The sequence below is a fragment of the Dermacentor variabilis genome, chromosome 10, assembly GCF_050947875.1.
Source record: "Dermacentor variabilis isolate Ectoservices chromosome 10, ASM5094787v1, whole genome shotgun sequence".
NCBI classification, from domain to species: domain Eukaryota; kingdom Metazoa; phylum Arthropoda; class Arachnida; order Ixodida; family Ixodidae; genus Dermacentor; species Dermacentor variabilis.
Genome location: NC_134577.1, coordinates 114,084,159 through 114,103,423, shown reverse-complemented (window position 1 = coordinate 114,103,423; position 19,265 = coordinate 114,084,159). Strand labels below are relative to the sequence as shown.

At 50.2% G+C, this 19,265-nt stretch overlaps 13 non-coding genes and 17 pseudogenes across 13 annotated transcripts; all 30 read left to right on the top strand.

The window, feature by feature from the left end:
* The first annotated feature begins 61 nt into the window (after positions 1–61).
* LOC142561916 (5S ribosomal RNA) lies at positions 62–180 on the top strand (annotated as a pseudogene).
* A 525-nt stretch (positions 181–705) lies between these two features.
* Positions 706–824, top strand: LOC142561915 (5S ribosomal RNA; annotated as a pseudogene).
* Positions 825–1,348: 524 nt separating this feature from the next.
* On the top strand, positions 1,349–1,467 carry LOC142562097 (5S ribosomal RNA). Its single transcript, XR_012823862.1, has one exon. It is a non-coding gene; the product is annotated as a 5S ribosomal RNA (ribosomal RNA).
* A 526-nt stretch (positions 1,468–1,993) lies between these two features.
* LOC142562820 (5S ribosomal RNA) lies at positions 1,994–2,112 on the top strand. Its single transcript, XR_012824131.1, has one exon. It is a non-coding gene; the product is annotated as a 5S ribosomal RNA (ribosomal RNA).
* Positions 2,113–2,639: 527 nt separating this feature from the next.
* Positions 2,640–2,758, top strand: LOC142561713 (5S ribosomal RNA; annotated as a pseudogene).
* A 524-nt stretch (positions 2,759–3,282) lies between these two features.
* On the top strand, positions 3,283–3,401 carry LOC142562818 (5S ribosomal RNA). The gene has a single exon (XR_012824129.1). It is a non-coding gene; the product is annotated as a 5S ribosomal RNA (ribosomal RNA).
* A 525-nt stretch (positions 3,402–3,926) lies between these two features.
* LOC142561712 (5S ribosomal RNA) lies at positions 3,927–4,045 on the top strand (annotated as a pseudogene).
* Positions 4,046–4,569: 524 nt separating this feature from the next.
* LOC142561914 (5S ribosomal RNA) lies at positions 4,570–4,688 on the top strand (annotated as a pseudogene).
* A 524-nt stretch (positions 4,689–5,212) lies between these two features.
* LOC142561912 (5S ribosomal RNA) lies at positions 5,213–5,331 on the top strand (annotated as a pseudogene).
* Positions 5,332–5,856: 525 nt separating this feature from the next.
* On the top strand, positions 5,857–5,975 carry LOC142561077 (5S ribosomal RNA). The gene has a single exon (XR_012823606.1). It is a non-coding gene; the product is annotated as a 5S ribosomal RNA (ribosomal RNA).
* A 525-nt stretch (positions 5,976–6,500) lies between these two features.
* On the top strand, positions 6,501–6,619 carry LOC142561315 (5S ribosomal RNA; annotated as a pseudogene).
* A 525-nt stretch (positions 6,620–7,144) lies between these two features.
* Positions 7,145–7,263, top strand: LOC142562929 (5S ribosomal RNA). Its single transcript, XR_012824239.1, has one exon. It is a non-coding gene; the product is annotated as a 5S ribosomal RNA (ribosomal RNA).
* Positions 7,264–7,787: 524 nt separating this feature from the next.
* Positions 7,788–7,906, top strand: LOC142561117 (5S ribosomal RNA). The gene has a single exon (XR_012823645.1). It is a non-coding gene; the product is annotated as a 5S ribosomal RNA (ribosomal RNA).
* A 525-nt stretch (positions 7,907–8,431) lies between these two features.
* LOC142561763 (5S ribosomal RNA) lies at positions 8,432–8,550 on the top strand (annotated as a pseudogene).
* A 525-nt stretch (positions 8,551–9,075) lies between these two features.
* Positions 9,076–9,194, top strand: LOC142562085 (5S ribosomal RNA). The gene has a single exon (XR_012823861.1). It is a non-coding gene; the product is annotated as a 5S ribosomal RNA (ribosomal RNA).
* A 525-nt stretch (positions 9,195–9,719) lies between these two features.
* LOC142562010 (5S ribosomal RNA) lies at positions 9,720–9,838 on the top strand (annotated as a pseudogene).
* Positions 9,839–10,363: 525 nt separating this feature from the next.
* On the top strand, positions 10,364–10,482 carry LOC142561911 (5S ribosomal RNA; annotated as a pseudogene).
* A 530-nt stretch (positions 10,483–11,012) lies between these two features.
* Positions 11,013–11,131, top strand: LOC142562507 (5S ribosomal RNA; annotated as a pseudogene).
* A 524-nt stretch (positions 11,132–11,655) lies between these two features.
* LOC142562072 (5S ribosomal RNA) lies at positions 11,656–11,774 on the top strand. Its single transcript, XR_012823859.1, has one exon. It is a non-coding gene; the product is annotated as a 5S ribosomal RNA (ribosomal RNA).
* Positions 11,775–12,299: 525 nt separating this feature from the next.
* LOC142562817 (5S ribosomal RNA) lies at positions 12,300–12,418 on the top strand. The gene has a single exon (XR_012824128.1). It is a non-coding gene; the product is annotated as a 5S ribosomal RNA (ribosomal RNA).
* A 525-nt stretch (positions 12,419–12,943) lies between these two features.
* LOC142561711 (5S ribosomal RNA) lies at positions 12,944–13,062 on the top strand (annotated as a pseudogene).
* A 525-nt stretch (positions 13,063–13,587) lies between these two features.
* Positions 13,588–13,706, top strand: LOC142561910 (5S ribosomal RNA; annotated as a pseudogene).
* Positions 13,707–14,233: 527 nt separating this feature from the next.
* LOC142561909 (5S ribosomal RNA) lies at positions 14,234–14,352 on the top strand (annotated as a pseudogene).
* A 524-nt stretch (positions 14,353–14,876) lies between these two features.
* Positions 14,877–14,995, top strand: LOC142562060 (5S ribosomal RNA). The gene has a single exon (XR_012823858.1). It is a non-coding gene; the product is annotated as a 5S ribosomal RNA (ribosomal RNA).
* Positions 14,996–15,522: 527 nt separating this feature from the next.
* Positions 15,523–15,641, top strand: LOC142562816 (5S ribosomal RNA). Its single transcript, XR_012824127.1, has one exon. It is a non-coding gene; the product is annotated as a 5S ribosomal RNA (ribosomal RNA).
* Positions 15,642–16,166: 525 nt separating this feature from the next.
* Positions 16,167–16,285, top strand: LOC142561710 (5S ribosomal RNA; annotated as a pseudogene).
* Positions 16,286–16,809: 524 nt separating this feature from the next.
* LOC142562815 (5S ribosomal RNA) lies at positions 16,810–16,928 on the top strand. Its single transcript, XR_012824126.1, has one exon. It is a non-coding gene; the product is annotated as a 5S ribosomal RNA (ribosomal RNA).
* A 524-nt stretch (positions 16,929–17,452) lies between these two features.
* Positions 17,453–17,571, top strand: LOC142561708 (5S ribosomal RNA; annotated as a pseudogene).
* Positions 17,572–18,095: 524 nt separating this feature from the next.
* Positions 18,096–18,214, top strand: LOC142561907 (5S ribosomal RNA; annotated as a pseudogene).
* A 525-nt stretch (positions 18,215–18,739) lies between these two features.
* LOC142561075 (5S ribosomal RNA) lies at positions 18,740–18,858 on the top strand. Its single transcript, XR_012823605.1, has one exon. It is a non-coding gene; the product is annotated as a 5S ribosomal RNA (ribosomal RNA).
* Positions 18,859–19,265: the final 407 nt, after the last annotated feature.

The following is a 19,265-nucleotide window of genomic DNA, read 5'->3' as shown; positions in this document are numbered from 1 at the left end:
CATTCGGCAACTGCACAACATAGCAGCACGATACAGGTGCAGTCGTAAACAGCACATTCTCGCCATCGGCCATACCATGCTGAATACGCCGGTTCTCGTCCGATCCCCGAAGCTAAGCAGCATTGGGCTCGGTCAGTACTTGGGAGGGAGACCACCTGGGAACACCGAGTGCTGATACCACCGTTCTTTTTGCTTTTTTATTGCGGGCTTCTGTGACGTCGTGTTTTTTTTTTCATTTGCACAACGTGTGGGTGGTTGCATTTACTGTAACTTACGTTCAACTGGAGCCTGCTGGTAGAGCCAACGCCGAAGTGTAACACCAACAATATTCAGGCCACTACACGATATTGTACGCGCAATGATGACGGTGGTAAGCGGTATACGTAATGATGCAGAATTTAGTCGCACAAGCTTCTAACCGCTTACTTATCACACCCGCGTACAGCTCAATGACAACGCATCAATAAAGTGGCACCATGTGGGGTGCAACGCGCGCAAAATGTGGCGCTCGCCCTTTTGTTTTTGTGAGCACTAGCACGCACGCATGCGGCAAACAACCACAAACGGAGTGATCAACGTACACGACGCGTGCGTGTATTGTTCACGGAAAGACTGCCGCGTACGTGTTGTATGCTGTAGCAATACATTCGGCGACTGCACAACATAGCAGCACGATACAGGTGCAGTCGTAAACAGCACATTCTCGCCATCGGCCATACCATGCTGAATACGCCGGTTCTCGTCCGATCCCCGAAGCTAAGCAGCATTGGGCTCGGTCAGTACTTGGGAGGGAGACCACCTGGGAACACCGAGTGCTGATACCACCGTTCTTTTTGCGTTTTTATTGCGTGCTTCTGTGACGTCTTGTTTTTTTTTCATTTGCACAATGTGTGGGTGGTTGCATTTACTGTAACTTACGTTCAACTGGAGCCTGCTGGTAGAGCCAACGCCGAAGTGTAACACCAACTATATTCAGGCCACTACACGATATTGTACGCGGAATGATGACGGTGGTAAGCGGTATACGTAATGATGCAAAATTTAGTCGCACAAGCTTCTAACCGCTTACTTATCACACCCGCATACAGCTCAATGACAACGCATCAATAAAGTGGCACCTTGTGGGCTGCAACGCGCGCAAAATGTGGCGCTCGCCCTCTTGTTTTTGTGAGCACTAGCACGCACGCATGCAGCGAACAACCACAAACGGAGTAATCAACGTACACGACGCGTGCGTGTATTGTTCACGGAAAGACTGCCGCGTACGTGCTGTATGCTGTAGCAATACATTCGGCGACTGCACAACATAGCAGCACGATACAGGTGCAGTCGTAAACAGCACATTCTCGCCATCGGCCATACCATGCTGAATACGCCGGTTCTCGTCCGATCCCCGAAGCTAAGCAGCATTGGGCTCGGTCAGTACTTGGGAGGGAGACCACCTGGGAACACCGAGTGCTGATGGCACCGTTCTTTTTGCGTTTTTATTGCGTGCTTCTGTGACGTCTTGTTTTTTTTTTTCATTTGCACAACGTGTGGGTGGTTGCATTTACTGTAACTGACGTTCAACTGGAGCCTGCTGGTAGAGCCAACGCCGAAGTGTAACACCAACTATATTCAGGCCACTACACGATATTGTACGCGGAATGACGACGGTGGTAAGCGGTATACGTAATGATGCAAAATTTAGTCGCACAAGCTTCTAACCGCTTACTTATCACACCCGCATAGAGCTCAATGACAACGCATCAATAAAGCGGCACCTTGTGGGCTGCAACGCGCGCAAAATGTGGCGCTCGCCCTCTTGTTTTTGTGAGCACTAGCACGCACGCATGCAGCGAACAACCACAAACGGAGTGATCAACGTACACGACGCGTGCGTGTATTGTTCACGGAAAGACTGCCGCGTACGTGCTGTATGCTGTCGCAATACATTCGGCGACTGCACAACATAGCAGCACGATACAGGTGCAGTCGTAAACAGCACATTCTCGCCATCGGCCATACCATGCTGAATACGCCGGTTCTCGTCCGATCCCCGAAGCTAAGCAGCATTGGGCTCGGTCAGTACTTGGGAGGGAGACCACATGGGAACACCGAGTGCTGATGGCACCGTTCTTTTTGCTTTTTTATTGCGTGCTTCTGTGACGTCTTGTTTTTTTTTTTTCATTTGCACAACGTGTGGGTGGTTGCATTTACTGTAACTTACATTCAACTGGAGCCTGCTGGTAGAGCCAACGCCGAAGTGTAACACCAACAATATTCAGGCCACTACACGATATTGTACGCGGAATGATGACGGTGGTAAGCGGTATACGTAATGATGCAAAATTTAGTCGCACAAGCTTCTAACCGCTTACTTATCACACCCGCATACAGCTCAATGACAACGCATCAATTAGGTGCCACCTTGTGGGCTGCAACGCGCGCAAAATGTGGCGCTCGCCCTCTTGTTTTTGTGAGCACTAGCACGCACGCATGCAGCGAACAACCACAAACGGAGTGATCAACGTACACGACGCGTGCGTGTATTGTTCACGGAAAGACTGCCGCGTACGCGCTGTATGCTGTAGCAATACATTCGGCGACTGCACAACATAGCAGCACGATACAGGTGCAGTCGTAAACAGCACATTCTCGCCATCGGCCATACCATGCTGAATACGCCGGTTCTCGTCCGATCCCCGAAGCTAAGCAGCATTGGGCTCGGTCAGTACTTGTGAGGGAGACCACCTGGGAACACCGAGTGCTGATAGCACCGTTCTTTTTGCTTTTTTATTGCGTGCTTCTGTGACGTCTTGTTTTTTTTTCATTTGCACAACGTGTGGCTGGTTGCATTTACTGTAACTTACGTTCAACTGGAGCCTGCTGGTAGAGCCAACGCCGAAGTGTAACACCAACAATATTCAGGCCACTACACGATATTGTACGCGGAATGATGACGGTGGTAAGCGGTATACGTAATGATGCAAAATTTAGTCGCACAAGCTTCTAACCGCTTACTTATCACACCCGCATACAGCTCAATGACAACGCATCAATAAAGCGCCACCTTCTGGGCTGCAACGCGCGCAAAATGTGGCGCTCGGCCTCTTGTTTTTGTGAGCACTAGCACGCACGCATGAAGCGAACAACCACAAACGGAGTGATCAACGTACACGACGCGTGCGTGTATTGTTCACGGAAAGACTGCCGCGTACGTGCTGTATGCTGTCGCAATACATTCGGCGACTGCACAACATAGCAGCACGATACAGGTGCAGTCGTAAACAGCACATTCTCGCCATCGGCCATACCATGCTGAATACGCCGGTTCTCGTCCGATCCCCGAAGCTAAGCAGCATTGGGCTCGGTCAGTACTTGGGAGGGAGACCACATGGGAACACCGAGTGCTGATGGCACCGTTCTTTTTGCTTTTTTATTGCGTGCTTCTGTGACGTCTTGTTTTTTTTTTCATTTGCACAACGTGTGGGTGGTTGCATTTACTGTAACTTACATTCAACTGGAGCCTGCTGGTAGAGCCAACGCCGAAGTGTAACACCAACAATATTCAGGCCACTACACGATATTGTACGCGGAATGATGACGGTGGTAAGCGGTATACGTAATGATGCAAAATTTAGTCGCACAAGCTTCTAACCGCTTACTTATCACACCCGCATACAGCTCAATGACAACGCATCAATTAAGTGGCACCTTGTGGGCTGCAACGCGCGCAAAATGTGGCGCTCGCCCTCTTGTTTTTGTGAGCACTAGCACGCACGCATGCAGCGAACAACCACAAACGGAGTGATCAACGTACACGACGCGTGCGTGTATTGTTCACGGAAAGACTGCCGCGTACGCGCTGTATGCTGTAGCAATACATTCGGCGACTGCACAACATAGCAGCACGATACAGGTGCAGTCGTAAACAGCACATTCTCGCCATCGGCCATACCATGCTGAATACGCCGGTTCTCGTCCGATCCCCGAAGCTAAGCAGCATTGGGCTCGGTCAGTACTTGTGAGGGAGACCACCTGGGAACACCGAGTGCTGATAGCACCGTTCTTTTTGCTTTTTTATTGCGTGCTTCTGTGACGTCTTGTTTTTTTTTCATTTGCACAACGTGTGGGTGGTTGCATTTACTGTAACTTACGTTCAACTGGAGCCTGCTGGTAGAGCCAACGCCGAAGTGTAACACCAACAATATTCAGGCCACTACACGATATTGTACGCGGAATGATGACGGTGGTAAGCGGTATACGTAATGATGCAAAATTTAGTCGCACAAGCTTCTAACCGCTTACTTATCACACCCGCATACAGGTCAATGACAACGCATCAATAAAGCGCCACCTTCTGGGCTGCAACGCGCGCAAAATGTGGCGCTCGGCCTCTTGTTTTTGTGAGCACTAGCGCGCACGCATGCAGCGAACAACCACAAACGGAGTGATCAACGTACTCGACGCGTGCGTGTATTGTTCACGGAAAGACTGCCGCGTACGTGCTGTATGCTGTAGCAATACATTCGGCAACTGCACAACATATCAGCACGATACAGGTGCAGTCGTAAACAGCACATTCTCGCCATCGGCCATACCATGCTGAATACGCCGGTTCTCGTCCGATCCCCGAAGCTAAGCAGCATTGGGCTCGGTCAGTACTTGGGAGGGAGACCACCTGGGAACACCGAGTGCTGATACCACCGTTCTTTTTGCTTTTTTATTGCGGGCTTCTGTGACGTCTTGTTTTTTTTTCATTTGCACAACGTGTGGGTGGTTGCATTTACTGTAACTTACGTTCAACTGGAGCCTGCTGGTAGAGCCAACGCCGAAGTGTAACACCAACAATATTCAGGCCACTACACGATATTGTACGCGCAATGATGACGGTGGTAAGCGGTATACGTAATGATGCAGAATTTAGTCGCACAAGCTTCTAACCGCTTACTTATCACACCCGCGTACAGATCAATGACAACGCATCAATAAAGTGGCACCTTGTGGGCTGCAATGCGCACAAAATGTGGCGTTCGCCCTTTTGTTTTTGTGAGCACTAGCACGCACGCATGCAGCAAACAACCACAAACGGAGTGATCAACGTACACGACGCGTGCGTGTATTGTTCACGGAAAGACTGCCGCGTACGTGTTGTATGCTGTAGCAATACATTCGGCGACTGCACAACATAGCAGCACGATACAGGTGCAGTCGTAAACAGCACATTCTCGCCATCGGCCATACCATGCTGAATACGCCGGTTCTCGTCCGATCCCCGAAGCTAAGCAGCATTGGGCTCGGTCAGTACTTGGGAGGGAGACCACCTGGGAACACCGAGTGCTGATACCACCGTTCTTTTTGCGTTTTTATTGCGTGCTTCTGTGACGTCTTGTTTTTTTTTTCATTTGCACAATGTGTGGGTGGTTGCATTTACTGTAACTTACGTTCAACTGGAGCCTGCTGGTAGAGCCAACGCCGAAGTGTAACACCAACTATATTCAGGCCACTACACGATATTGTACGCGGAATGATGACGGTGGTAAGCGGTATACGTAATGATGCAAAATTTAGTCGCACAAGCTTCTAACCGCTTACTTATCACACCCGCATACAGCTCAATGACAACGCATCAATAAAGTGGCACCTTGTGGGCTGCAACGCGCGCAAAATGTGGCGCTCGCCCTCTTGTTTTTGTGAGCACTAGCACGCACGCATGCAGCGAACAACCACAAACGGAGTAATCAACGTACACGACGCGTGCGTGTATTGTTCACGGAAAGACTGCCGCGTACGTGCTGTATGCTGTAGCAATACATTCGGCGACTGCACAACATAGCAGCACGATACAGGTGCAGTCGTAAACAGCACATTCTCGCCATCGGCCATACCATGCTGAATACGCCGGTTCTCGTCCGATCCCCGAAGCTAAGCAGCTTTGGGCTCGGTCAGTACTTGGGAGGGAGACCACCTGGGAACACCGAGTGCTGATGGCACCGTTCTTTTTGCGTTTTTATTGCGTGCTTCTGTGACGTCTTGTTTTTCTTTTCATTTGCACAATGTGTGGGTGGTTGCATTTACTGTAACTTACGTTCAACTGGAGCCTGCTGGTAGAGCCAACGCCGAAGTGTAACACCAACTATATTCTGGCCACTACACGATATTGTACGCGGAATGATGACGGTGGTAAGCGGTATACGTAATGATGCAAAATTTAGTCGCACAAGCTTCTAACCGCTTACTTATCACACCCGCATACAGCTCAATGACAACGTATCAATAAAGTGGCACCTTGTGGGCTGCAACGCGCGCAAAATGTGGCGCTCGCCCTCTTGTTTTTGTGAGCACTAGCACGCACGCATGCAGCGAACAACCACAAACGGAGGGGTCAACGTACTCGACGCGTGCGTGTATTGTTCACGGAAAGACTGCCGCGTACGTGCTGTATGCTGTAGCAATACATTCGGCGACTGCAACACATAGCAGCACGATACAGGTGCAGTCGTAAACAGCACATTCTCGCCATCGGCCATACCATGCTGAATACGCCGGTTCTCGTCCGATCCCCGAAGCTAAGCAGCATTGGGCTCGGTCAGTACTTGGGAGGGAGACTACCTGGGAACCCCGAGTGCTGATGGCACCGTTCTTTTTGCGTTTTTATTGCGTGCTTCTGTGACGTCTTGTTTTTTTTTTCATTTGCACAATGTGTGGGTGGTTGCATTTACTGCAACTTACGTTCAACTGGAGCCTGCTGGTAGAGCCAACGCCGAAGTGTAACACCAACTATATTCAGGCCACTACACGATATTGTACGCGGAATGATGAAGGTGGTAAGCGGTATACGTAATGATGCAAAATTTAGTCGCACAAGCTTCTAACCGCTTACTTATCACACCCGCATACAGCTCAATGACAACGCATCAATAAAGTGGCACCTTGTGGGCTGCAACGCGCGCAAAATGTGGCGCTCGCCCTCTTGTTTTTGTGAGCACTAGCACGCACGCATGCAGCGAACAACCACAAACGGAGTGATCAACGTACACGACGCGTGCGTGTATTGTGCACGGAAAGACTGCCGCGTACGTGCTGTATGCTGTAGCAATACATTCGGCGACTGCACAACATAGCAGCACGATACAGGTGCAGTCGTAAACAGCACATTCTCGCCATCGGCCATACCATGCTGAATACGCCGGTTCTCGTCCGATCCCCGAAGCTAAGCAGCGTTGGGCTCGGTCAGTACTTGGGAGGGAGACCACCTGGGAACACCGAGTGCTGATGGCACCGTTCTTTTTGCGTTTTTATTGCGTGCTTCTGTGACGTCTTGTTTTTTTTTCATTTGCACAATGTGTGGGTGGTTGCATTTACTGTAACTTACGTTCAACTGGAGCCTGCTGGTAGAGCCAACGCCGAAGTGTAACACCAACTATATTCAGGCCACTACACGATATTGTACGCGGAATGATGACGGTGGTAAGCGGTATACGTAATGATGCAAAATTTAGTCGCACAAGCTTCTAACCGCTTACTTATCACACCCGCATACAGCTCAATGACAACGCATCAATAAAGTGGCACCTTGTGGGCTGCAACGCGCGCAAAATGTGGCGCTCGCCCTCTTGTTTTTGTGAGCACTAGCACGCACGCATGCAGCGAACAACCACAAACGGAGTGATCAACGTACACGACGCGTGCGTGTATTGTTCACGGAAAGACTGCCGCGTACGTGCTGTATGCTGTAGCAATACATTCGGCGACTGCACAACATAGCAGCACGATACAGGCGCAGTCGTAAACAGCACATTCTCGCCATCGGCCATACCATGCTGAATACGCCGGTTCTCGTCCGATCCCCGAAGCTAAGCAGCATTGGGCTCGGTCAGTACCTGGGAGGGAGACCACCAGGGAACACCGAGTGCTGATGGCACCATTCTTTTTGCTTTTTTATTGCGTGCTTCTGTGACGTCTTGTTTTTTTTTTCATTTGCACAACGTGTGGGTGGTTGCATTTACTGTAACTTACGTTCAACTGGAGCCTGCTGGTAGAGCCAACGCCGAAGTGTAACGCCAACAATATTCAGGCCACTACACGATATTGTACGCGGAATGATGACGGTGGCAAGCGGTATACGTAATGATGCAAAATTTAGTCGGACAAGCTTCTCACCGCTTACTTATCACACTCGCATACAGCTCAATGACAACGCATCAATAAAGTGGCACCTTCTGGGCTGCAACGCGCTCAAAATGTGGCGCTCGCCCTCTTGTTTTTGTGAGCACTAGCACGCACGCATGCAGAGAACAACCACAAACGGAGTGATCAACGTACACGACGCGTGCGTGTATTGCTCACGGAAAGACTGCCGCGTACGTGCTGTATGCTGTAGCAATACATTCGGCGACTGCACAACATAGCAGCACGATACAGGTGCAGTCGTAAACAGCACATTCTCGCCATCGGCCATACCATGCTGAATACGCCGGTTCTCGTCCGATCCCCGAAGCTAAGCAGCATTGGGCTCGGTCAGTACCTGGGAGGGAGACGACCTGGGAACACCGAGTGCTGATGGCACCGTTCTTTTTGCTTTTTTATTGCGTGCTTCTGTGACGTCTTGTTTTTTTTTTTATTAGCACAACGTGTGGGTGGTTGCATTTACTGTAACTTACGTTCAACTGGAGCCTGCTGGTAGAGCCAACGCCGAAGTGTAACGCCAACAATATTCAGGCCACTACACGATATTGTACGCGGAATGATGACGGTGGCAAGCGGTATACGTAATGATGCAAAATTTAGTCGCACAAGCTTCTCACCGCTTACTTTTCACACCCGCATGCAGCTCAATGACAACCCATCAATAAAGTGGCACCTTGTGGGCTGCAACGCGCTCAAAATGTGGCGCTCGCCCTCTTGTTTTTGTGAGCACTAGCACGCACGCATGCAGAGAACAACCACAAAAGGAGTGATCAACGTACACGACGCGTGCGTGTATTGCTCACGGAAAGACTGCCGCGTACGTACTGTATGCTGTAGCAATACATTCGGCGACTGCACAACATAGCAGCACGATACAGGTGCAGTCGTAAACAGCACATTCTCGCCATCGGCCATACCATGCTGAATACGCCGGTTCTCGTCCGATCCCCGAAGCTAAGCAGCATTGGGCTCGGTCAGTACTTGGGAGGGAGACCACCTGGGAACACCGAGTGCTGATGGCACCGTTCTTATTGCTTTTTTATTGCGTGCTTCTGTGACGTCTTGTTTTTTTTTTCATTTGCACAACGTGTGGGTGGTTGCATTTAATGTAACTTACGTTCAACTGGAGCCTGCTGGTAGAGGCAACGCCGCAGTGTAACACCAACAATATTCAGGCCACTACACGATATTGTACGCGGAATGATGACGGTGGTAAGCGGTCTACGTAATGATGCAAAATTTAGTCGCACAAGCTTCTAACCGCTTACTTATCACACCCGCATACAGCTCAATGACAACGCATCAATAAAGTGGCACCTTGTGGGCTGCAACGCGCGCAAAATGTGGCGCTCGCCCTCTTGTTTTTGTGAGCACTAGCACGCACGCATGCAGCGAACAACCACAAACGGAGTGATCAACGTACACGACGCGTGCGTGTATTGTTCACGGAAAGACTGCCGCGTACGTGCTGTGTGCTGTAGCAATACATTCGGCGACTGCACAACATAGCAGCACGATACAGGTGCAGTTGTAAACAGCACATTCTCGCCATCGGCCATACCACGCTGAATACGCCGGTTCTCGTCCGATCCCCGAAGCTAAGGAGCATTGGGCTCGGTCAGTACTTGGGAGGGAGACCACCTGGGAACACCGAGTGCTGATGGCACCGTTCTTTTTGCTTTTTTATTGCGTGCTTCTGTGACGTCTTGTTTTATTTTTCATTAGCACAACGTGTGGGTGGTTGCATTTACTGTAACTTACGTTCAACTGGAGCCTGCTGGTAGAGCCAACGCCGAAGTGTAACACCAACAATATTCAGTCCACTACACGATCTTGTACGCGGAATGATGACGGTGGTAAGCGGTATACGTAATGATGCAGAATTTAGTCGCACAAGCTTCTAACCGCTTACTTATCACACCCGCGTACAGCTCAATGACAACGCATCAATAAAGTGGCACCTTGTGGGGTGCAACGCGCGCAAAATGTGGCGCTCGGCCTCTTGTTTTTGTGAGCACTAGCACGCACGCATGCAGCGAACAACCACAAACGGAGTGATCAACGTACTCGACGCGTGCGTGTATTGTTCACGGAAAGACTGCCGCGTACGTGCTGTATGCTGTAGCAATACATTCGGCAACTGCACAACATAGCAGCACGATACAGGTGCAGTCGTAAACAGCACATTCTCGCCATCGGCCATACCATGCTGAATACGCCGGTTCTCGTCCGATCCCCGAAGCTAAGCAGCATTGGGCTCGGTCAGTACTTGGGAGGGAGACCACCTGGGAACACCGAGTGCTGATACCACCGTTCTTTTTGCTTTTTTATTGCGGACTTCTGTGACGTCGTGTTTTTTTTTTTTTTTCATTTGCACAACGTGTGGGTGGTTGCATTTACTGTAACTTACGTTCAACTGGAGCCTGCTGGTAGAGCCAACGCCGAAGTGTAACACCAACAATATTCAGGCCACTACACGATATTGTACGCGCAATGATGACGGTGGTAAGCGGTATACGTAATGATGCAGAATTTAGTCGCACAAGCTTCTAACCGCTTACTTATCACACCCGCGTACAGCTCAATGACAACGCATCAATAAAGTGGCACCTTGTGGGCTGCAACGCGCGCAAAATGTGGCGCTCGCCCTCTTGTTTTTGTGAGCACTAGCACGCACGCATGCAGCGAACAACCACAAACGGAGTGATCAACGTACACGACGCGTGCGTGTATTGTTCACGGAAAGACTGCCGCGTACGTGCTGTGTGCTGTAGCAATACATTCGGCGACTGCACAACATAGCAGCACGATACAGGTGCAGTTGTAAACAGCACATTCTCGCCATCGGCCATACCACGCTGAATACGCCGGTTCTCGTCCGATCCCCGAAGCTAAGGAGCATTGGGCTCGGTCAGTACTTGGGAGGGAGACCACCTGGGAACACCGAGTGCTGATACCACCGTTCTTTTTGCGTTTTTATTGCGTGCTTCTGTGACGTCTTGTTTTTTTTTCATTTGCACAATGTGTGGGTGGTTGCATTTACTGTAACTTACGTTCAACTGGAGCCTGCTGGTAGAGCCAACGCCGAAGTGTAACACCAACTATATTCCGGCCACTACACGATATTGTACGCGGAATGATGACGGTGGTAAGCGGTATACGTAATGATGCAAAATTTAGTCGCACAAGCTTCTAACCGCTTACTTATCACACCCGCATACAGCTCAATGACAACGCATCAATAAAGTGGCACCTTGTGGGCTGCAACGCGCGCAAAATGTGGCGCTCGCCCTCTTGTTTTTGTGAGCACTAGCACGCACGCATGCAGCGAACAACCACAAACGGAGTAATCAACGTACACGACGCGTGCGTGTATTGTTCACGGAAAGACTGCCGCGTACGTGCTGTATGCTGTAGCAATACATTCGGCGACTGCACAACATAGCAGCACGATACAGGTGCAGTCGTAAACAGCACATTCTCGCCATCGGCCATACCATGCTGAATACGCCGGTTCTCGTCCGATCCCCGAAGCTAAGCAGCATTGGGCTCGGTCAGTACTTGGGAGGGAGACCACCTGGGAACACCGAGTGCTGATGGCACCGTTCTTTTTGCGTTTTTATTGCGTGCTTCTGTGACGTCTTGTTTTTTTTTTCATTTGCACAACGTGTGGGTGGTTGCATTTACTGTAACTGACGTTCAACTGGAGCCTGCTGGTAGAGCCAACGCCGAAGTGTAACACCAACTATATTCAGGCCACTACACGATATTGTACGCGGAATGATGACGGTGGTAAGCGGTATACGTAATGATGCAAAATTTAGTCGCACAAGCTTCTAACCGCTTACTTATCACACCCGCATAGAGCTCAATGACAACGCATCAATAAAGCGGCACCTTGTGGGCTGCAACGCGCGCAAAATGTGGCGCTCGCCCTCTTGTTTTTGTGAGCACTAGCACGCACGCATGCAGCGAACAACCACAAACGGAGTGATCAACGTACACGACGCGTGCTTGTATTGTTCACGGAAAGACTGCCGCGTACGTGCTGTATGCTGTCGCAATACATTCGGCGACTGCACAACATAGCAGCACGATACAGGTGCAGTCGTAAACAGCACATTCTCGCCATCGGCCATACCATGCTGAATACGCCGGTTCTCGTCCGATCCCCGAAGCTAAGCAGCATTGGGCTCGGTCAGTACTTGGGAGGGAGACCACATGGGAACACCGAGTGCTGATGGCACCGTTCTTTTTGCTTTTTTATTGCGTGCTTCTGTGACGTCTTGTTTTTTTTTTCATTTGCACAACGTGTGGGTGGTTGCATTTACTGTAACTTACATTCAACTGGAGCCTGCTGGTAGAGCCAACGCCGAAGTGCAACACCAACAATATTCAGGCCACTACACGATATTGTACGCGGAATGATGACGGTGGTAAGCGGTATACGTAATGATGCAAAATTTAGTCGCACAAGCTTCTAACCGCTTACTTATCACACCCGCATACAGCTCAATGACAACGCATCAATTAAGTGGCACCTTGTGGGCTGCAACGCGCGCAAAATGTGGCGCTCGCCCTCTTGTTTTTGTGAGCACTAGCACGCACGCATGCAGCGAACAACCACAAACGGAGTGATCAACGTACACGACGCGTGCGTGTATTGTTCACGGAAAGACTGCCGCGTACGCGCTGTATGCTGTAGCAATACATTCGGCGACTGCACAACATAGCAGCACGATACAGGTGCAGTCGTAAACAGCACATTCTCGCCATCGGCCATACCATGCTGAATACGCCGGTTCTCGTCCGATCCCCGAAGCTAAGCAGCATTGGGCTCGGTCAGTACTTGTGAGGGAGACCACCTGGGAACACCGAGTGCTGATAGCACCGTTCTTTTTGCTTTTTTATTGCGTGCTTCTGTGACGTCTTGTTTTTTTTTTCATTTGCACAACGTGTGGGTGGTTGCATTTACTGTAACTTACGTTCAACTGGAGCCTGCTGGTAGAGCCAACGCCGAAGTGTAACACCAACAATATTCAGGCCACTACACGATATTGTACGCGGAATGATGACGGTGGTAAGCGGTATACGTAATGATGCAAAATTTAGTCGCACAAGCTTCTAACCGCTTACTTATCACACCCGCATACAGCTCAATGACAACGCATCAATAAAGTGGCACCTTCTGGGCTGCAACGCGCGCAAAATGTGGCGCTCGGCCTCTTGTTTTTGTGAGCACTAGCACGCACGCATGCAGCGAACAACCACAAACGGAGTGATCAACGTACTCGACGCGTGCGTGTATTGTTCACGGAAAGACTGCCGCGTACGTGCTGTATGCTGTAGCAATACATTCGGCAACTGCACAACATAGCAGCACGATACAGGTGCAGTCGTAAACAGCACATTCTCGCCATCGGCCATACCATGCTGAATACGCCGGTTCTCGTCCGATCCCCGAAGCTAAGCAGCATTGGGCTCGGTCAGTACTTGGGAGGGAGACCACCTGGGAACACCGAGTGCTGATACCACCGTTCTTTTTGCTTTTTTATTGCGGGCTTCTGTGACGTCGTGTTTTTTTTTTTTCATTTGCACAACGTGTGGGTGGTTGCATTTACTGTAACTTACGTTCAACTGGAGCCTGCTGGTAGAGCCAACGCCGAAGTGTAACACCAACAATATTCAGGCCACTACACGATATTGTACGCCCAATGATGACGGTGGTAAGCGGTATACGTAATGATGCAGAATTTAGTCGCACAAGCTTCTAACCGCTTACTTATCACACCCGCGTACAGCTCAATGACAACGCATCAATAAAGTGGCACCTTGTGGGGTGCAACGCGCGCAAAATGTGGCGCTCGCCCTTTTGTTTTTGTGAGCACTAGCACGCACGCATGCAGCAAACAACCACAAACGGAGTGATCAACGTACACGACGCGTGCGTGTATTGTTCACGGAAAGACTGCCGCGTACGTGTTGTATGCTGTAGCAATACATTCGGCGACTGCACAACATAGCAGCACGATACAGGTGCAGTCGTAAACAGCACATTCTCGCCATCGGCCATACCATGCTGAATACGCCGGTTCTCGTCCGATCCCCGAAGCTAAGCAGCATTGGGCTCGGTCAGTACTTGGGAGGGAGACCACCTGGGAACACCGAGTGCTGATACCACCGTTCTTTTTGCGTTTTTATTGCGTGCTTCTGTGACGTCTTGTTTTTTTTTCATTTGCACAATGTGTGGGTGGTTGCATTTACTGTAACTTACGTTCAACTGGAGCCTGCTGGTAGAGCCAACGCCGAAGTGTAACACCAACTATATTCAGGCCACTACACGATATTGTACGCGGAATGATGACGGTGGTAAGCGGTATACGTAATGATGCAAAATTTAGTCGCACAAGCTTCTAACCGCTTACTTATCACACCCGCATACAGCTCAATGACAACGCATCAATAAAGTGGCACCTTGTGGGCTGCAACGCGCGCAAAATGTGGCGCTCGCCCTCTTGTTTTTGTGAGCACTAGCACGCACGCATGCAGCGAACAACCACAAACGGAGTAATCAACGTACACGACGCGTGCGTGTATTGTTCACGGAAAGACTGCCGCGTACGTGCTGTATGCTGTAGCAATACATTCGGCGACTGCACAACATAGCAGCACGATACAGGTGCAGTCGTAAACAGCACATTCTCGCCATCGGCCATACCATGCTGAATACGCCGGTTCTCGTCCGATCCCCGAAGCTAAGCAGCATTGGGCTCGGTCAGTACTTGGGAGGGAGACCACCTGGGAACACCGAGTGCTGATGGCACCGTTCTTTTTGCGTTTTTATTGCGTGCTTCTGTGACGTCTTGTTTTTTTTTTTTCATTTGCACAACGTGTGGGTGGTTGCATTTACTGTAACTGACGTTCAACTGGAGCCTGCTGGTAGAGCCAACGCCGAAGTGTAACACCAACTATATTCAGGCCACTACACGATATTGTACGCGGAATGATGACGGTGGTAAGCGGTATACGTAATGATGCAAAATTTAGTCGCACAAGCTTCTAACCGCTTACTTATCACACCCGCATAGAGCTCAATGACAACGCATCAATAAAGCGGCACCTTGTGGGCTGCAACGCGCGCAAAATGTGGCGCTCGCCCTCTTGTTTTTGTGAGCACTAGCACGCACGCATGCAGCGAACAACCACAAACGGAGTGATCAACGTACACGACGCGTGCGTGTATTGTTCACGGAAAGACTGCCGCGTACGTGCTGTATGCTGTCGCAATACATTCGGCGACTGCACAACATAGCAGCACGATACAGGTGCAGTCGTAAACAGCACATTCTCGCCATCGGCCATACCATGCTGAATACGCCGGTTCTCGTCCGATCCCCGAAGCTAAGCAGCATTGGGCTCGGTCAGTACTTGGGAGGGAGACCACATGGGAACACCGAGTGCTGATGGCACCGTTCTTTTTGCTTTTTTATTGCGTGCTTCTGTGACGTCTTGTTTTTTTTTTCATTTGCACAACGTGTGGGTGGTTGCATTTACTGTAACTTACATTCAACTGGAGCCTGCTGGTAGAGCCAACGCCGAAGTGTAACACCAACAATATTCAGGCCACTACACGATATTGTACGCGGAATGATGACGGTGGTAAGCGGTATACGTAATGATGCAAAATTTAGTCGCACAAGCTTCTAACCGCTTACTTATCACACCCGCATACAGCTCAATGACAACGCATCAATTAGGTGCCACCTTGTGGGCTGCAACGCGCGCAAAATGTGGCGCTCGCCCTCTTGTTTTTGTGAGCACTAGCACGCACGCATGCAGCGAAAAACCACAAACGGAGTGATCAACGTACACGACGCGTGCGTGTATTGTTCACGGAAAGACTGCCGCGTACGCGCTGTATGCTGTAGCAATACATTCGGCGACTGCACAACATAGCAGCACGATACAGGTGCAGTCGTAAACAGCACATTCTCGCCATCGGCCATACCATGCTGAATACGCCGGTTCTCGTCCGATCCCCGAAGCTAAGCAGCATTGGGCTCGGTCAGTACTTGTGAGGGAGACCACCTGGGAACACCGAGTGCTGATAGCACCGTTCTTTTTGCTTTTTTATTGCGTGCTTCTGTGACGTCTTGTTTTTTTTTCATTTGCACAACGTGTGGCTGGTTGCATTTACTGTAACTTACGTTCAACTGGAGCCTGCTGGTAGAGCCGACGCCGAAGTGTAACACCAACAATATTCAGGCCACTACACGATATTGTACGCGGAATGATGACGGTGGTAAGCGGTATACGTAATGATGCAAAATTTAGTCGCACAAGCTTCTAACCGCTTACTTATCACACCCGCATACAGCTCAATGACAACGCATCAATAAAGCGCCACCTTCTGGGCTGCAACGCGCGCAAAATGTGGCGCTCGGCCTCTTGTTTTTGTGAGCACTAGCACGCACGCATGCAGCGAACAACCACAAACGGAGTGATCAACGTACACGACGCGTGCGTGTATTGTTCACGGAAAGACTGCCGCGTACGTGCTGTATGCTGTCGCAATACATTCGGCGACTGCACAACATAGCAGCACGATACAGGTGCAGTCGTAAACAGCACATTCTCGCCATCGGCCATACCATGCTGAATACGCCGGTTCTCGTCCGATCCCCGAAGCTAAGCAGCATTGGGCTCGGTCAGTACTTGGGAGGGAGACCACATGGGAACACCGAGTGCTGATGGCACCGTTCTTTTTGCTTTTTTATTGCGTGCTTCTGTGACGTCTTGTTTTTTTTTCATTTGCACAACGTGTGGGTGGTTGCATTTACTGTAACTTACATTCAACTGGAGCCTGCTGGTAGAGCCAACGCCGAAGTGTAACACCAACAATATTCAGGCCACTACACGATATTGTACGCGGAATGATGACGGTGGTAAGCGGTATACGTAATGATGCAAAATTTAGTCGCACAAGCTTCTAACCGCTTACTTATCACACCCGCATACAGCTCAATGACAACGCATCAATTAAGTGGCACCTTGTGGGCTGCAACGCGCGCAAAATGTGGCGCTCGCCCTCTTGTTTTTGTGAGCACTAGCACGCACGCATGCAGCGAACAACCACAAACGGAGTGATCAACGTACACGACGCGTGCGTGTATTGTTCACGGAAAGACTGCCGCGTACGCGCTGTATGCTGTAGCAATACATTCGGCGACTGCACAACATAGCAGCACGATACAGGTGCAGTCGTAAACAGCACATTCTCGCCATCGGCCATACCATGCTGAATACGCCGGTTCTCGTCCGATCCCCGAAGCTAAGCAGCATTGGGCTCGGTCAGTACTTGTGAGGGAGACCACCTGGGAACACCGAGTGCTGATAGCACCGTTCTTTTTGCTTTTTTATTGCGTGCTTCTGTGACGTCTTGTTTTTTTTTCATTTGCACAACGTGTGGGTGGTTGCATTTACTGTAACTTACGTTCAACTGGAGCCTGCTGGTAGAGCCAACGCCGAAGTGTAACACCAACAATATTCAGGCCACTACACGATATTGTACGCGGAATGATGACGGTGGTAAGCGGTATACGTAATGATGCAAAATTTAGTCGCACAAGCTTCTAACCGCTTACTTATCACACCCGCATACAGCTCAATGACAACGCATCAATAAAGCGCCACCTTCTGGGCTGCAACGCGCGCAAAATGTGGCGCTCGGCCTCTTGTTTTTGTGAGCACTAGCACGCACGCATGCAGCGAACAACCACAAACGGAGTGATCAACGTACTCGACGCGTGCGTGTATTGTTCACGGAAAGACTGCCGCGTACGTGCTGTATGCTGTAGCAATACATTCGGCAACTGCACAACATATCAGCACGATACAGGTGCAGTCGTAAACAGCACATTCTCGCCATCGGCCATACCATGCTGAATACGCCGGTTCTCGTCCGATCCCCGAAGCTAAGCAGCATTGGGCTCGGTCAGTACTTGGGAGGGAGACCACCTGGGAACACCGAGTGCTGATACCACCGTTCTTTTTGCTTTTTTATTGCGGGCTTCTGTGACGTCTTGTTTTTTTTTTCATTTGCACAATGTGTGGGTGGTTGCATTTACTGTAACTTACGTTCAACTGGAGCCTGCTGGTAGAGCCAACGCCGAAGTGTAACACCAACTATATTCAGGCCACTACACGATATTGTACGCGGAATGATGACGGTGGTAAGCGGTATACGTAATGATGCAAAATTTAGTCGCACAAGCTTCTAACCGCTTACTTATCACACCCGCATACAGCTCAATGACAACGCATCAATAAAGTGGCACCTTGTGGGCTGCAACGCGCGCAAAATGTGGCGCTCGCCCTCTTGTTTTTGTGAGCACTAGCACGCACGCATGCAGCGAACAACCACAAACGGAGTAATCAACGTACACGACGCGTGCGTGTATTGTTCACGGAAAGACTGCCGCGTACGTGCTGTATGCTGTAGCAATACATTCGGCGACTGCACAACATAGCAGCACGATACAGGTGCAGTCGTAAACAGCACATTCTCGCCATCGGCCATACCATGCTGAATACGCCGGTTCTCGTCCGATCCCCGAAGCTAAGCAGCTTTGGGCTCGGTCAGTACTTGGGAGGGAGACCACCTGGGAACACCGAGTGCTGATGGCACCGTTCTTTTTGCGTTTTTATTGCGTGCTTCTGTGACGTCTTGTTTTTCTTTTCATTTGCACAATGTGTGGGTGGTTGCATTTACTGTAACTTACGTTCAACTGGAGCCTGCTGGTAGAGGCAACGCCGCAGTGTAACACCAACTATATTCTGGCCACTACACGATATTGTACGCGGAATGATGACGGTGGTAAGCGGTATACGTAATGATGCAAAATTTAGTCGCACAAGCTTCTAACCGCTTACTTATCACACCCGCATACAGCTCAATGACAACGCATCAATAAAGTGGCACCTTGTGGGCTGCAACGCGCGCAAAATGTGGCGCTCGCCCTCTTGTTTTTGTGAGCACTAGCACGCACGCATGCAGCGAACAACCACAAACGGAGTGATCAACGTACACGACG